The 17,076-nt window shown below is 35.0% G+C and overlaps 1 long non-coding RNA gene across 3 annotated transcripts in view; it reads right to left on the bottom strand.

The window, feature by feature from the left end:
* Positions 1–17,076, bottom strand: part of LOC131585475 (uncharacterized) — a 97,297-nt gene that overhangs the window by 56,496 nt on the left and 23,725 nt on the right. For 2 of the 3 annotated variants that reach the window (XR_009278954.1, XR_009278956.1), the window contains exons 2-3: positions 12,562–12,772; positions 732–808 (exon numbers count right to left, since the gene is read on the bottom strand). This is a non-coding gene — a long non-coding RNA (uncharacterized LOC131585475). The remainder of the gene's footprint in view (positions 1–731; positions 809–12,561; positions 12,773–17,076) is intronic. The other variant, XR_009278957.1, reaches the window with a different exon arrangement.

The raw sequence follows: 17,076 nt of genomic DNA, 5'->3' as shown, positions 1-17,076 counted from the left end.
ACATTGCTGAAGTTATTAAAATTGAATTATGAAATTATTAATATTATCGTTATTGTCATTGTGTAACTGGTAAGGACTTAATTTTAAGTAGTGTTATCCATTCAACAATCAACCAGAGATTAAAATAAACTCTAGACTATCTATATTTCCAGCATAAGGTGTGAAATGTATGCTATGATATAATGTGTTTTCTTCATTTTAGAAGCAGTCAGAAGAACAAGAAAGGGCTAAAAATTATTCCTTAATGTTTAAAGGGGGATCACTTCTTTTGATTTGCAATTAGAAAAAAATTGACAAAGTTTTAAATGTTAAGAGGTCAAAAATAAACTACTTAAGAAATATAGTTAAAACTGCAGGACCAACTCACACTTCAGAACACAGGAGTTATCTAAATTCAGCTAGTAATAGCCACAAGAAACAAATTACTCTGTATTATGCAATGTAATCAGGAAATTGTAAATGTTAAACAAGGATTAGCTATGAAACAGAAATAGACAAGTAAGAAACTAATCTATAGAGTATAAAGAACAAAAATTCATCAGGAAGGACTCTTTCCAATGCCACAGCTCATGAAAGATTAAAGGTGCTCTCAAAAGGCAGCTGGAGGTCATAGCTTTACCATGTACCCCAAGATTTTCCTTTTGTATTTATCAAGCAAGGGAAAATAAAGTGAGTATAGTGCAGCACACAAGAGATCATTAAGCAGATGATAAAGACAGACTTTAACTTACCATAGTAGATCTTTTCTTGGACAAAATTAATTTGGTTGACTCTGTTGCCAGGAGATGTTTGGGAGAGAGCCAAGAGACTTATGGCAATAAATCAATGAGAAATAAAATAAACACGAATTAGAGATATTGTCAGAAAGTTAATGTCTTGCTATCTTGTTTTTCATAATACAAACTAGTTCCTTATAAATGTTCCAGCTATTTTTGCAAAGGAATATTTTTTTTAAAAAAGGGCACTGATCCTATGGACATTTGAGAGGACTTCAGTCAGAAGAAGCAGAAGAAGGCAACTAAATCTTCTTTCTGCTCTATACAGTGTTATAAGAAAAATAAAATCAAACCAGACATAATCAAACAAGCATAAGACAAGCAGCAAGCTACCAAAAACTTCAATTGAGTGACAATGGGAAGGCTGCAATGTACAGTTCTCTCCATGGCCAGCTGATGCTTATATATGAGCACTATCAGGAAGTGATTGGGGCTGACATTGGTCACTCATCAGAAGTTCAGTATAATACAGGTACTACAAAGTATAATTGTTAATGTTATCAGTGCAATTTGCATCCTCCTTGAAAAATCATGATATTGAGAGGTAGAAAGACCATTAAAGTCAGGTTTCAGATCAAATTTGGAAATGTACTCCAGTATATGCAGACATCAACAAGTCATGACACTTCACTGTATAATAGGCATGTATTCAGTAACGCAAGTAATTACATTCTGTCTTCTCTAAAACAATGTCCCTTTTGTTTCATGCTGAGAAATCATTCTTTCCTAGAATACACTCTGGTGGAGAAGTACATACAAAAAGGAAATTGGGGCATATCCCCACAGGAAAATGATTTTAAAGGAAAGGGGTTACTCCTATATATGATAAACTTTTGAAAGATATTAACATCATATGATAAAATTACTATATATATAATATATAAATTAGAATTATTAGAATCAGCAAATATTTCTTTATTTGACAGTATTTTCTTTCTCTGAAACAAACAGAAATACCAAAGAAGCAAACAGCCCATTATTTCATGTCAAGAAAGGTGAAAATAAGCAAATGAAATGGATAATTTAAAGTAAAAGCAACACAGAAATCTCACTTTCCCCTTCCCCTCCCTCCCCTACTCATATATACACCACACAAGAGAGGTGAGATGCTTAACAGCATGATAAAATGATACTCTGATGGCAAACACTTTAGGGAACTGACTTTCAGCATCCCGTCTGTCTTTAGGTCGGTCTTATTGCTTAGGTTGTAGAGTCAGAAAGTTATTTAGCTGTACACATTATGTTCTGAGTGAGCTGAGTGCATGTAATTTATGACTGTTGCACTTTAATGCATATTTAATAAAGCTGCAGACATTTATACACCAAATCAACTGTGTCAATTTTGTTTGCTTTGGGAAGATGGAGTTGTCCCATGGCAATGCTGACACTCCTAGTGAGATTTAAATTGTAAGACATTTCATTTGAGAGGAGAGCACTTTTAATGTACTATAGCTTGATACAGCAAAAATAATCAGCAAGGGCTGAGTAACAGATACAGGGAATAAGAACTAGGATAAGTCTTGTAACGAGTCTCACCTTTTGCTTGCAAGGAAAAGCAAGGAAAAGAAGGAAATTAGATACTAGCTGGCTCAGAAAACCCCCACCAAACAACCAAAGCTGATAAATAAATTTCACCTCAGGTTTTAAGAGGAGTGCATGTAAAACAGAGAAAGGATAATCTTTCTAAATTGGCATTGTCTACAGAAGTTCTAAGTGTTGTGTTTTTTTTTCCATTCTAGGACCACTACGTAAATAGAAGTGACTTTCCTTCTCCACCATTAAGTTACACAGCAGAAGCAAACTCTCTCCTGATGTCTTGCAATATTAACTGCAGCTTTAATCTGAGATATTTGTACCCATTACAAGGAAGATAAATTTGTCTTTCATCTCTTCATATGCTTTTCAATCAAATCAATCAAAATGTTTGGGCAAGAGCATCAACTTACTCAATAGTTTCTAAGTTTATAAGCCCTTTAAATAAATGTACATGGAAGACATCTCATCCAGTAAAAAAGCCTGGACTAAAGCTAGCTGCTATTTGAAGCACAGATCTGGACTGCAGTCCTTGTTCTGACAGTCTTTCAGATGGATCTGGTTTACCTAGCCAAGCCTCAATGCTGCTAATAGCCTGGAGGTCTGCAAGGCAGATTTGAAGAGACCCTGCCAAGCTGCACACTGCTGCAGCTCTACAGCCAGCAGCAGCTAAAGCAGCCTGCTTGAAGCTGAGTGGATATGTCAGAGCAGTGATTGCAGGGAAGGTATGTCCACAAATATCCAGGTTTTGCCCACGTTTGATGGGATGAGTATTGCTGCTGAGTCAGGTTTTGTATCTGAACTTGAGAAAATGTTTAGAGAATTTTTACATCTTTTTAATAACAAATAAGAACTTCTCTGATGGGTAGCAAGCCAGGTAGTGACATATATGAATTCATATACATGATATTTGACTGAGGAGCCTAAAATCTGAACTAAGTTTGTTAAAAGCAAAAAATCCCACTTGGAAAGGAGTGCTCTGAGACATATTCAATATATATTCTGAAAAAATTGATGACAAAAATATGTGGTCTTAATTGAAGCAATGAACTGCAAACCTTAAAAAAAAATTGTGTCAGGAAATCTGTACTTTTTTTTTGTAAAAATCTAAAAAAACTCAACTATTTAAATTAAAATATCTTATTTTTTAAACACTAAGAGTAAGAATTTAGGGGACAAAAGAGAGCAACTCCAGAAAAATCAGTGGGAGCTTCACTGATGTCAAGTGACCAGGATTCTACCTGGTAAACATACTCTGCTCCTACATATTTGATTGTCTTTATTCTTTGTATACATACTAAGGAGATGAGATTTCTCAGTGTTCATGTATGCACAGCATGTATTTATTGTTCTCAAAACTTAGGACTTTGATAGGAAATGTTTATTCTTTCGGCACAATTTACATAAAGGAGGGCCATTGTCTGTCAATCAGGGAACCATGTCCCTTTGGAGCCCCACAGTTCATAATGGGACACAAAACTCTAAAGCAGATGTGTGTGAGAATAAATATCTGTGCATGTAGAGTAAAATATCCCAATTTTCTAGAATTTCTAGAATCCCATGGATTTTTCCTTTTCAGACAATTTTCAGACTTCTTTCTTTTCCCCCTTATAAATACTTCTTAAAATATTCAGTAATTTTGGTTGGACTTTTTGAACTTGTTCTTTTAATCCCTTACAAGTGTTAAGGTTTTCCACCATTACACAGAATGAAAACAATAATACAAACTATATAAGCACTAAAAAAAAAAAATTAAAAAATGTACCCTGCATGTACAGAACATTTTCCAGGCTGAGAAGCAAAAAGATGTAACCAAAGAGCCTCATCTGGAATAAGGGGTTTTGGGAGACAGGTTATTTTTGCTATAACATCAGAGTACAATGCAACAGGCTATAGGCTGCATGTTCTGATAGCATGATTTATTCCTACTCTTCTGGTGTCACCAACTCTACTCTCACTGCAGATGATTACAGTACAAAATCATTTAAGGTTACAAAATCCTGCTCAATCAATACTATTCAGTCCAGCAGCTCAAGGGTGTAAACTGTTCTCTCTTCTACTGTATATATTTAAATTGGACCTTGGGATGACCATTTATTACAGTGCATGTTATGGCCTCCCAAAAATAAATGACTTTTTGACACAAACTTTCAGGCTTTCTAAATCCAGCTTCCACACTGCTTGAGGCTAGAAATTTCATCTAAATATTATTGAATTCCAGCACAACATTAGCATGAAGAGATATTTACAATAACACAGCCATTACAACTCAATCAAAAGCTGATTTCAGCCAGAATTATGCAGAATTAAATCTTGCAGGATTCAAATTATTAAAAATCTGAGACTCAATAAAGTGTGGTCTAGAAGTCCCATTTATCAAGGGAGCAGAAGTGCTTCTACAGTTATAGTGACTTTTTCATATATATTCTGCAAGAATTTGCATGCATTTTAAAACATTTGAGTTTAATTCTTATAGAAATCAAGTAACTATACCATATTTATATGGCAGTAGGAGCCAAGAGAGAATAATTTCTTTATGTTTTCCTTTTTACATATCAAATTTTAAATATGTTTTTAAGGGAGAAAAAAGGATTTTTTTTTTTTTCTGGTTCCCACTAGGTATAAAAACATTAATCCAAAATTCAAGAAATATATGTATGCTTGGTTCCAATAAAACTGAAGCAACACACTGTTAAAAGTAGCTAGAATGAATTCAAAGCAACAATTAAAAAGAACATTGCTAGGCAGATAATGTACTGAAAATAATCTCTCACTTATTATCATTGACCAGAGCAATTGTTTTCAAAATTCAGTATATTCATTTTGGCCTTTTTCCAACTCATCAGCTAAAAGCAGGGTCAGAGTCCAGTTCTCAATAGTAAGGCACATCTCACTCCATATGCTCTACATAGCCCCCTCCTCTTTCCACTTCCCACCCAAATCCTTCGAACAAAACATCCCGTGAATAATTTCAGTATTTTTCATTGACTTGTTTAATGTGTGATGGATGAAGTCCTGGCACCTGCCTCACTGTGAATCCTTTTCATCACTTACTTCTTTCCAAACCACAGCACTAAGATCCTAATCCATGTGCCCTATGTTCACAGGAAAACCCAAAGCCTGTCTTGGCCCTTATGAGGACAAGAAATAAAGGAATGAATCTTCAGTCAGTGACTTCAACACTCATATTTCACCAGCTGAACACTTAGTTACAGAACAGCAATAATGATCTAAAAGCAGAAGGTTTCAATTCCCCTGGTTTTCCCCCTCCTCTAGAAATGATGTTGACTGTATTTCTAAATTCTAATTGTTTTTGTATTAAACAGATGTAGAAGCAATGTCATATACAGAAGCCAACTACTCAGTCTGAACACTTCTCTAATTCGAGAGATTACTAAGAAACACCACTGGCAGTGTTGAAATATCAGCTTTCATTCCTTTGTCATGGCTGATTTTATGGTACCAAAATAGTCTAAATAACCAAAAACTATATTATACACTGATGCCAAAAGAAAACGTCCTGTGCATCTTCACTAATTACTCTGTCACAGAGAAATTTCCTAGGGAATTAAAGAACTGAGTTGCCTTCTTCCTAACCCAAGCTGGCCATGAGATCAGGCCATAGTAAAAGCTGCAGTCTAAAGACCTGTAAGCAGTACCCATAGCTCTCTAGGCAGGACAAGATCAGTCACGGACCCCCTTCTCAAACACTCTCATCCACTCCCTGTCTCTTCTCCCACAGCAGACACTGCTAACACAGCATCTCCAAGAAATGTCTTTGCAAACACAGCTGTCAGCAGCTGTGCTGTTTTCATGGAACCAGTTTCTCCAGTTCTGTCATCATACAACATCTTCACATGCAGTGCCACTGCTCTGCAATTTACACTTCATGAAGATCTGATCTCAGAATTTCTGCTCTCATGACTAGAGAGGGAGGATTTGGATCCAATTTGCTGTATTCTAGCTCTGATTTCATTCTTATTCAAAATTAATTTCAATTTGACCAATAATTCTTTAAGTAAACTCCTCAAAATTAAAAGGAAATAAGCTTAGTCAGCAGTACGAACAATCCAACAGCTAAACCACCACTAAGAAGAGGTGTTAAAACACCATCTGTAGATATATTTAAAAAGGGATTATAGGGTACACTGAAGATTAGATGATCTAACATCCCTTCTAGTTGTAATCTCTGATTCCATTGTTCAGTTGGCTTAACAAAGCACACCCATATTAAAGGCAGTCCTATAACATCCAATAGTGAAGTATTTTTCAGGCAAAATTGTCATTAACTGAACAAAAAACCAGTCCTACCACTCGCCAGGCATTTGAGCTTTTGCTTTTGACCCACCAGCCTGAAATTATGTATACTTCACTCAGGTGTAATGAAACCACTTTTATTTTTAAATTAAAACTGCATTTTGCTGAACACATAAGAGGGAAAATGTTACGTAGTATTGACCAAAATTTGACTTTTATTTGAGATACAGAAGGCCATTCATATTAATGGAAGCTACAGGGGCAAATATAAAGGCAGAATTTTCCTCTACATGATAACATAAAATTATACAGCAGAAGAAGGTGAAAAACTAAAATAAGGAATTAAGTAATTTAAAAGTAGAGGTTGCAATTTCTATCTGAATTCAAATGTCTACGATTGGAAATACGTTGTGTTCTTTGACATGTCCAAAGAAAAGTGATTATTTTCAACTCAGGGAATGTATTTTAGTGTCACTTAAAATTTATGCTATAACAAACTTCACAAATGAGCCTTTCCTCAAAGAAGAGATTGTTTCTTTCTATTGATTTTTTTGTTGTTGTTTTTATTTCCCAGGAGATCTCTTAAATAAAATGGTAACATTAGTACATGGGAAGTATGTGTGCACATAGGTGCATGTGTGTATGCATCAAGGAGAGGAAAGTTTTTTCTAGAGTAAATAAAAAATACTGTAAAATCTGTAAATCCCATTTACAAAAGCTAATACTTTTAATAGTCTTTACTATGGATGGGAAGAAAGTTTCATTCACAAATGGACAAATGAATTAAGACATACTTAAACATAATTAGTTTTAATTGCAAGTATACAAAGATCTAATTCAGATACTCCTTATGCAAGTACCAAGTCAAAAACCATGCATCAAGGTATCATCTCTATTATTTTTTGCCCATTATATTTCTACAATTATCAAATGAATTCTTGAAATATAATTTATTCATAAAAAGATGTAAATTTTATTGCTAAATCTTTCACATCCAGTGTTCCCCAAAGTGCTTTATAAACCAGTACTGCAGGCATATGTGGACACTGGAAATTATCACCAGAATTTTACTTTGAAAATAATAGCTTGGTTTATCATAAGGGGAAAACACCACCAAGAGGAAAGAAGATTCGAATTTCCCTCTCAACACTAAAGAAAAAGGAGGGTTTTTTCTTTATCTGGGCAGTCAGCACTGATGGATGGGGCATAGCTCAGTGTCTGGAAGGGTGGGACCTTTTTGTTCCTGTAATGCAGCCTGCAACACCCCAGACTTCAAATGGTGGAAGAATGAAAACCAGTAAACTTGAGATGAGCCCAGTCTTTTTTGATGATGGATACGAGAGCCCTTCCATCCTGGTATAAATATGCTGAATCTAGTGAAAACAGGGAGAGAACATGACTTTTTCACATTTGCTCAGCACTTACCACAGGCGTTTTTGAAGATGAGTAATGCAAACAAGGTAAAATTCTCATTTAAATTGATGGGGAAGATCTATGTAGGATCAGCTATAATAATTATATTATTATCAAAGTTTATGCTGGTCCATCTCAACTGAGTTGCTTTCTGATAGTTAAAAAAAATATAAAAGGTAAAAAATCATTCCATAGAATTTTTATTAAACAATTCACAACAAATAGAGGGACAAAAGTTCTGTTAATAGAAAATGAATAAAAAACTAATGAAAGTTCTTTTAAATAAATGAATTAACACATCTTAAATAAAAATAGGAATATTCTCTGCTAAATATAGTATTATTAGAAAAATGAATTTATTTCTTACTTTTCAATTTTCCAGTATTATCTTTTCTACCCTTCAGAAGACCAAATTATTTCCTTTTCTTTCAGGAAAAAACAGAGATAAAGAGCTTTAGACTCAATTGTCAATACTCATCCTGACTTTGACTACTTTTAAGGACTGTCAATTCACCAAGCTTCATTTACATCTAGATCATTTTCCTGGACTTTAACCCGGGCCATTCCTAAATGTTATGAAAATTGCTCTGTATGATATATTACTTATTTTAATCAAATACATTTTTTTTCTAATTGTCACTGCTATGGCAAACTCACAGGGGATGGTCTGACTTGTGTACATTTCTGACAGTGAAATCGGTAACAACAGCTGCTTTGTGCCAGCCAGCGCATGTACCGTACCTCTCAAGCCTTGTCATTCACATCTCCCCTAATTACCAAACATCTGCTTTCCATTTCCATTAACACTGCACTACCAGCTTGTCTAGTTTAATACCAATGACTCTTGACCTCCCCCAAGGAAGACACTTTCTGTCAAAATTCCCCCAAAAGAAACCAGCTCGGCACACTAAATTTGTATTAAAAAAAAAAAAAAAAAGAAAATCCACAAAACACTTCCCCAAGGAAAAGCCTCCTGCAATCAGATAAATAAGATTAAAAGTAATCTTGAACAAAGCAAACATCCCTTGCAAATTGTGCTTTATGCCTCGAAGAAGCTTAAATTCTTTAAGGCCAGAAACATGAATATTCAAGTGTAATATCCAAAGCAATGGGTTACATGACAGGTTACAGTAGCAGCCTATAGGTTAGGGTGACTGCATTTCTGGCAAATATAAAACTATTATCTGTAATGATATCTGTCTGCTTAAATAGAGACCATAATGGAAGGTCCCAACTGCCTCTATTATTTTTTTAATTATAGGTTATTATAATGGTGTTAATGTTCACTGGTTAATCCAGGATGCTAAAATTCAAAAGAATTATGACTCTATAACTTAGAGCAATTCTTTTTCTTTATTCCAGGTTGTGATCTCATAAAAATTTATTCCTATTTGGAAATCAGATGGTACTTAAAATATTTAACAGCTTCATTTTGTTTTCAAGTTACAGTACACTATAAAAGTACAAGAATTTAAAAAAAAAATCAAAAATGGGGAATATTTTCAAGTGATTGTAGAATATAATAATTGCCTTCAAAATCACAGAGAAGTCTACATTTCTCTTAGCCTTGATGACATATTTACCCTGGACAAATGACACAATTTAAGACAATATGTTTCTCAAATTTGAGGGTTATATAGTAGAAATTTTGATAACCAATGTGAAGAAAATCAAAGTGAGTCTCTCCCAGTTTCACAATTGTGATCTAAAATCTTTTTCTTCTACTCCAAAGTTTTCCATACAATTACCTCATTAGTTGTGAAGCAAATAACCACAATATAACCAGGCATTTCTTTGCCTCCATAATCCAGTATTGCAATTCCTTAAAATCTTGGCATTGGTTCATTGCCTTTTACAGAATAGATATTTCCCACTAGGGGAATGGACGCTCAGGAGAGATTTGCACTACCAAAAACACAATTCTAGAACACAGTCCTCAAATCTCTCACATATTAAATGTTTAAGTTTATTAACAAATAGGAAAGATAGAGTGTTGATGAAAGGGGAATGAAAACTAATGCGTAAAATCATTAGGAGATGATAATACAACTTCTTGTAATTTGTACCAGTAAGTATAAAAGGATTCAAAGTACTTTACTGCAGGAAATCTGCATTGGTATCAGCTTAGTGGCAGGGGATACCACCATGGACAATGAAACAAAAGAGATTTAAAGACAGGAGTTTGTTTGGGAGGGTGGTGTTCAGTGTATTTTGGTTGCTTTTTAAATAAGAAAAGAAGGTGACAAGATAAAATGCTGGAAAAATTATGTTAAAACTGTGAGGTTTCAGTGTATAGAATCTTCCTAACTGTCAGCCTCCCTGAAGAACCTATCACAGAAAAACAGTTTAACGGAAAGAGAAAAAAATGATCTTTTAATCTCAACAATAAAAGCATTCCAGCCTTTGTATCTGCTGACTTACAAAAAAGTGCTTTCTAGCAACAAAAGATGGAGCAGTAATTACATAAATCTCTTCATTCTTGATGAAGACACAATGGAGTATAAGGAAATCAATAGTGTTTCTGCTGTAATTCTGGTTTTTATTATGAGCTGAAAGCAAACTTGTTAAAATTGGATTCTGCTGCTTGTGTGTGTATGCCTGTGTGTATGGAAAAAAAAAAAAAAAAGAAACAAGATCCAACAACACCAAAGCAAGAACATGTAGCTTTTAAAAGCATATAATTTTTTTCCTATAATACTTATAAGACTTATGATGCTGTGAAATCTTACATTAGGAAATGGGTATTATAAGAGCAATTTAGTATTTTACATATATCTTGAAAAATTGATAGCAACATAAAAAATACAGTTTTAGTGGTTGTTCTGCAGACAGCCAAAATGCCTAAAGGTTACCAACAAAATTGAAATCCATGTATTAAGTAAACTAAATGCACCCTGAAGTCAAATGTTTCCACCTTATTTTCAATAAATTGGCTGTAATGATTTTATCCCACAACATACATTTATAATACATGCCGCTCAAGAATGAGTAATACTGTTGATTTTGCAAAGAAAAGGTGGAAATTATTGCATTTAAAAATAATTAATAGATGGGTCTGCATACCTTTGAATTAAATTAAAAGAAAAATATTTCTTTTTTGTGGAGATGATTGCATTCATATCCTGTTTGGTGTGAAAAGTAGATTCCAAAAAGCTTTTAACTAATTTGTTCAATTTGTTTCAAAGCCAACATGAATAGGCTTGGTGCAAATTCAGATTCATTAAAACTTAATTAATATGCATCATTATGCAAATGAGGTTGCAGTTAATGAGTTCTTAAAAGAAGCTTTCTTTAATTAGTTCAGTTTTAATGGCATCATCATTTATCTGACTTGTTTTTAAAGCCACATGACATACAAAAAGTGACCATCCTCTACAATGTTGCAGTTTTCTGTTTCCTAATTGTGTTTCATCTTAATTCTTTAATGCTGAAAACTTTGAAAAAGTTAAATGTTTTGATGTTCAGTTCTACTGAATGTTATTTCAATTAAAAATACACTGTTTTGTTTAGACTAGAGATATGTCTCTCTTCTTTTTAGTTATTTTTGCCTCCTATTATCTAGACACTTGTTTTTCAATGTACATGCAGGAAAAGCAAGATATGTAACTAGCAGTCTTTAAACTCTGGGATGATTTAGTCTGTGCATTATTAGTGGAGTTCACAAGGTTGTATCTATACTGCAAGACTTTACTAAAAGATGAGAGTTTATTGAAAAGTAGTGCTATGAGGAGAACCAGAGGATTAGTACAGGTGCGAAACAAAACATGTTAAACAATTGTCGTGAGAACTAAAAAGACAAAAGCAATGTAGTTACACATTTCTGTAGTTCCCAATCTGGAAGCTTCAGAAATATAATAAGTTTTAAAACATCTTTAAATCTACAAAATATTGTGCTACATAATTACAATTATGTTTTGACAAGCTTTCTTCAGAATGTAAGTTCTTTGCAGGGAAAAATTATAAGTCTTTTACAAAGGTGTCATTTGCAATACAGCAGAATGATTCTTAGAGTATGAGACTTGCAGCATCTCTGCAATGAGCTACCTGCCTTTGGGGAGCACATCCAATCATGCAATTTCTTGTTTGAACCTCAAAACATTTACAGCTTGGGCTTTAGGTAACAGAAATACTGCTTGCAGTGAGACTAAACTCTGCAGACATATTCTTGAAACAAAGGTAATTCAGTGCTGGTCTGAAAATAATGATTACAGTTTGTAAGCAACTGGAGCATTTGAGGTTGACTCAAAAAATATGCAGCTATGCTTTTCATTTATTTACAACTCTAGATCAGGTAGGCAGCTTGATTGTATCAATAAGAATTACCAAATAAGAACTTCGAATGCCCTTTATATTTTGTTTATTCATGTTCACCTAAACCAGAAATAATTTATGCCAACGGAAAGACTCCTAATGTTTCCAGTGACCTCTGGATCAGGCTTTTGGAATATCACATGCTAAAGGAAAACAGGGCTCCACACAGCTGTGCTTTCTGTTCAAATCTGTAGAGCTGCTTGCATGAGCAAGGACAATTTACCTTACTACATAGGTGAGGATCAGACATGTGGTAGGGAATTCATCTTACCTTCATCATTACCCACTGTCAGCAGTGGTTTTTTTTTCTCACTGCTCCTCATACAGCAGCAGACCACCGAAGAAGCTGAAGAGATGGAACAACAGGCAATTGACACTTGGGTGGTTTGGCTCCAGTGTACATAGCACAGAACCCCACATCTTTAAGACTGGTTGTAATGTGCAAGGTTTAATCTGGTGAGATTTTACCATGCAAAGACCATCTGGGGAAAGGGACAGAGGTGATTATGGCACTCTGGTAGAAAATACAGGAAAGGAAGTGGGGGAATATAAGATCTAGGCAGAGGAAGAGCTCACATATAGAAGCAGGTAAAACATTAATAGTACAAAGGAAACTAGAATATCACCAGCTGGCACTTACGAAATATTTGGAATTCAAGTAGTTTAAGTGACAAAAGGGAACTGAGATGTTGTTGTAACACAGGGCAGAAATTCCAGTCTTTTGCCATTTCACTAGGTTTTCCAAATGCAGCAAGTGGAAATCAGTGCATCAGCCCCAGCTTTCTGTCACATCTGGACTTGGCTTGGAGACCAGCAATAATATTTGGGTGTAATTCCCAGACAGCTGGACAGACCCATCAGAAGTGTCCAACACAGATCTACTCCATCTTCTATGAAAAGTCTACTATGATTTCTTCTTGTCACCCATGCGTCATCATTTTCTACCTTCACACTGGGCAAACATTGAAACAAATCAGGAAAGCTGCACTAGTTACCTTCAGACATTTTAAATGCAAAATTCCTAGTCAAACATCTTCAGAGATAAATGGGTACAGATTATGATTTATAGGTGTTTTTCTTCCTGGACAGCAAGATTCAGTTACTCAAATTGTGGTACATTAGACTTCCATGAGCACTTTGCACTGAAGTAGAAAATGAAATCCCTTCTGCAGACATGTGAGGATGTGTTCTGTTTTACCTGTCGTAAGCTCCTACATCTGAGAATGCAACAGGGGTTAAAAGCTGCAAATTTTGTCACTTGAAAGAGCAGAGGACTCAACAAATACAAGATTGGTGGACAAAAGCCAACAATTTCCAGGTACCAACTGCTACACTGATCATATTTCCACTGTTGCAAACTTTTCTGTGTCTGTGCCTTTTTAATAATTGCCAAACACTGATATTAAATTGCAAACATTTTGACAGGGCAAGTTCCCCTTCTCTCTTTTATTCCTCTTCTCATATAAATATTGCAACTAATTAACATCATTTCTATAAGAGAAATAGAGTTCCTCCACCCACAAGTTGTTCTATCATTTGAAGCTTGGGTCAAATATCTAAAATGTCACACTATAATCATTAAATTGATGTTTTAATCCTCCTTAATATATGACAGAAACGAGCTGTCAATTACGAGAGAAATATTGGCATTTTATTCCTGACATAATTTTCAAAGCAAGGAATAAAACACCAATTAAACAACAATTATACACCAAGGTACGACATGTTATATATTTGACATACAGTAAAATAATTTAAAAAATAATTTCTCACTAACAGTAAGACTAGGAGTTTATTAAGAACATCAATTACCTCTTGTCTTGATTCTATCTCTGTACACCTTAATACTCTAGTGGGAGTTATGGGCCAAAACTACAAGCCTCAAGTTAGGAATAGAGGAAAAATACTCAGGATATGCTGGGGGAGGCAGTGACTGATTTCTGAACTTAGCTCTGGGGAGTTCCAACAAGGATTGAAGTCTTACTGCAGGGACAGAGACAGAAGGAGAAAAAAATACAAGCAGAGATTAAAATAAGGTGACTAATTTTAGGAAAGTTACTTCCATGTACCAGTGCCTCTTCTTTGATCATGACTTCTTTTAAATTACAGCACCAGTCAATCTGTCCTTGCACACTTAGGAAGTGTTTCCTTAGATGCAAGGAAAATGCTGTACCAGCAAAACACATAATTCCAGGGGATTCATCTCTGCTGGATTCCCAGCAGAGCAGTGAGAGAGGAATCTGCCATTAGCACCAGCTGTGTGTGTACCCCACAATCGCTCTCTAGTGATTGCAGGGAAAAGCCAAGCATTGGTTGAACTCGGTTGTATCTTTCATTTTAGAGACAGCAAATGGCTATTATGTGTCAGGTCCTTCAGGACTTCCAATGCCAGCTCTTTTTGAGAAAGCTTCCTTGGATTAGCTTGAATGAAACCTTTCTTCATGGGGGACTGACTGCAGAATGAGAAAATCTGCCTGTGAACCTAGGGTAGCTAGGATTGCTACATCCTCCCCAAATTTCACAAACCAACATTAGAAGACTTTTTTTTGCAGGAGGGATTTCAGAGTATGGTTTTCTATTTTAAAAGGGTAAAAAAATTTAGAGTCCATGTTAATTTGCTTTTATAAGTTCATCACTGAGTTTCACTGAGACCAGAACTAGGCCTAATTTTTAAACATCAAATAAGGTATTTCCTAAAGGCTGTTATTCTTTAATTATAATTTTATTTTTTATTTTCTGCAGTGGACAATAACAAGAAAAATTCCAACCTCAGACTCCACATATTGCATAAAAGTTCTCAGTTAGAAGTCCGAGAATGTCTTGCAAAATTTATTCAGTAGGATACAGGCAACAAAGTCCTGTATTCAGAAACCACACTCCACATTGGATGAGTTATATTTATATTCAGCTGAGAGCTTCATTATCTTTCTGAAGGTGGTAGAAAATCTTAATCTGAACTGTAATCAGTCCCTAGACTATCATTAGTGTCTTTCAAGTATGGATAAGAAATATTAATTCTGATTTTATGCTCAAGTAAAGAAGCAATAAATCTAGTGGAAACATGTGTGAAAGCATGCAGGCTGAGTTATCATGGTTCCAAACATTTCCATCCACCAGCTGAGTCCTGATAACCCATCACTTGTGTTCTCCAAACTATCCCAACTACAGAAGAAAAGAATTTGGGATGGGTGGTTGGTTGTTTTTTGGAGATTTTTTTGTATGCTACTCTGTGAGCAATCAATTACTCATTATTGCTGTAACTAATCAACTCCTTTGGACACAGTGACAACATCACCACACTTCCATTTTTTGTTTTGAATTTTTCAGTAAACCAGACTTCTTAATTTACATTAAAGCAAGAAAGAGTTGGTGTCCCTTGATTGTACCCTCAATTTTGTCATCATTTTCCTCTGGTGAAACTGACATATTTGGCAAACATCCTCAGATACCACCTCCATTACAAACCCCTACAATCTTTTTCCATTGAAATGGCTTTTTTTCAGGAGTGATACCCTTTCTTAGCCTGGATGCCCTCAGGTGATTTCTCTTAGCAAATACCTTTCCTCTTTTTGCCCATAAACATCCTATTTGTAGGTGTTATTTCCCTCACAACTCACAGGCTAGCCAAAAAATCCCCAAAATACATTTTTATTTATGACGCACCCAAGAAAACTTTGTGTATCTAGTTGTAAAACACTGTAAGGGGTAAGCAGTAAATAGGAAAGAGAACATAAAACTGATGAGCACTTACCCTCTATTCCCTACTGATGCTTCTACTTAGCCCTGCTTAGCATTTCAATCTATATAAAGTCAATGGGCCATATAACCTTCTTCTATATACGCTAACCAATTAACATTATTCTTTAATAGGAAGAAGTTTAGCGAGTTCTTTTTTCCAGTTTGCTTCAAAGTAGCATTGTTACTAAACAGTGGTGATGAGTGCAAGAAGATGCACTTTCTCTATGAAGACAACTGAGGTTAAAACTACTGAAAAACTTGCATGTATTTTTTATAAGAGAATCTCTTAAGCAATAGCTTCTTAGTAGTAAGTAAGTGTTCTATATACCTGTAAAAAAGTTACTGGAAAATTTTTAATTTCCAGACTACTTAAGGAACCGTCAAGTTAAAAATTTTAAAAAGATGCAGGAAGGTAAGGTAAAGTAAAAGGGATTCTGTCAGGTTTTACCTTGCTTGTCTTTTTTTTCCCCCCCCCCTTTTTTTTTTTTTTTTGGTCTTTTTTGGGCAATAAAAATATTTTTTTGTCCACTTTAGTTCGGAGGGTGTTTAAAACTCTTTGCTTGCATTTGTTCGAGCACAAAAATAACGCTTGTTTGCTTGCAAACCCTTCAAAGGAAACAGATTGCATAGTTCTGGAGGTGAGGTTGCATTTGGGGATTTGGAGTGGGTTTTTTTCTTTTTTTTTTTTGCTCCCAAGTGTCTAAGGTTGGATTACTTTCAAGGAAATTTATCTTTTGAAGCCCAGATTCAGCAATTTTAGTTGGTACAATCATTTCAATATTCTTTTCATCTTACTACTTCAGTATGATACTACAACGATTTTAAAATGTGTATTTAATAACACCCAAAACCAGGGCCCAATTTACATAATCTTTGCTCATTCTAATCTCTAATTATGCTTTTTAAGGCTCCATTGTGGAGTCTGTCAGCTATACCATCCTGAAGAAGGACAGTACCTCAGCAATGAGAAAGTGACCCAGCATCTTGCAGATCGGAACCCACACTGTCTGTTTAGTAAGTATTTCTGGAACATTATTTCATACCAGGG

Source organism: Poecile atricapillus, chromosome 1 (genome assembly GCF_030490865.1).
Source record: "Poecile atricapillus isolate bPoeAtr1 chromosome 1, bPoeAtr1.hap1, whole genome shotgun sequence".
Taxonomy (NCBI): domain Eukaryota; kingdom Metazoa; phylum Chordata; class Aves; order Passeriformes; family Paridae; genus Poecile; species Poecile atricapillus.
The sequence above is the reverse complement of the archived record's forward strand: the minus strand, read 5'-3'. Positions and strand labels throughout refer to the sequence as shown.